Below are 532 nucleotides of genomic sequence, written 5' to 3'. Positions count from 1 at the left end.
AAGCTTTTTGATTCAGTCTTTTATCTTATACCAAGACTAGAATCTCGTCGACCTGCTGGTGGCTTTTTATGAGCCCATGCTTTTTAAGCACTGTTGCCTACTGGGCCGACGTCGGCGGTCAAGGATGGGGAGAAAACGCCGTTTGATCTCTGTTTAAGCTAACCGGTCCTGTGGATGTACTCCACCACCGCTGGGAGAACCGAAATTGCGGAGGCCTGAGGCGTCTCAAAATTGAACGGTTAGGGTTTTTAAGCTGCACAGGGAGAGATGTTCGCGACGTGACAGCTGATGGTCCCCGGGGTCTGATGTCTCCCCTCCCCATGCCTGGTTGGCTCACCATCGTTAATCGCCTCCCTCTCTCTCCAGGTTAGCCCACCAGACGCCCACTCTCAGTCCTTCCCTCTCCTCGGCTCTAGGGCTCCCGCGCTCTCCCATGCCTCTCTCGTCCCCCCTTTACCGCTCTTCTTTCTCTCCAGCCGGCCTCTCATTGCCCTCCCCTTGCCTTTCCTCCTTTTCTTTTTCCCCATTTCCT

This window comes from Bison bison, unplaced genomic scaffold (genome assembly GCF_000754665.1).
Source record: "Bison bison bison isolate TAMUID 2011002044 unplaced genomic scaffold, Bison_UMD1.0 scf7180017864471, whole genome shotgun sequence".
Lineage (NCBI taxonomy): Eukaryota > Metazoa > Chordata > Mammalia > Artiodactyla > Bovidae > Bison > Bison bison.
The sequence above is the reverse complement of the archived record's forward strand: the minus strand, read 5'-3'. Positions refer to the sequence as shown.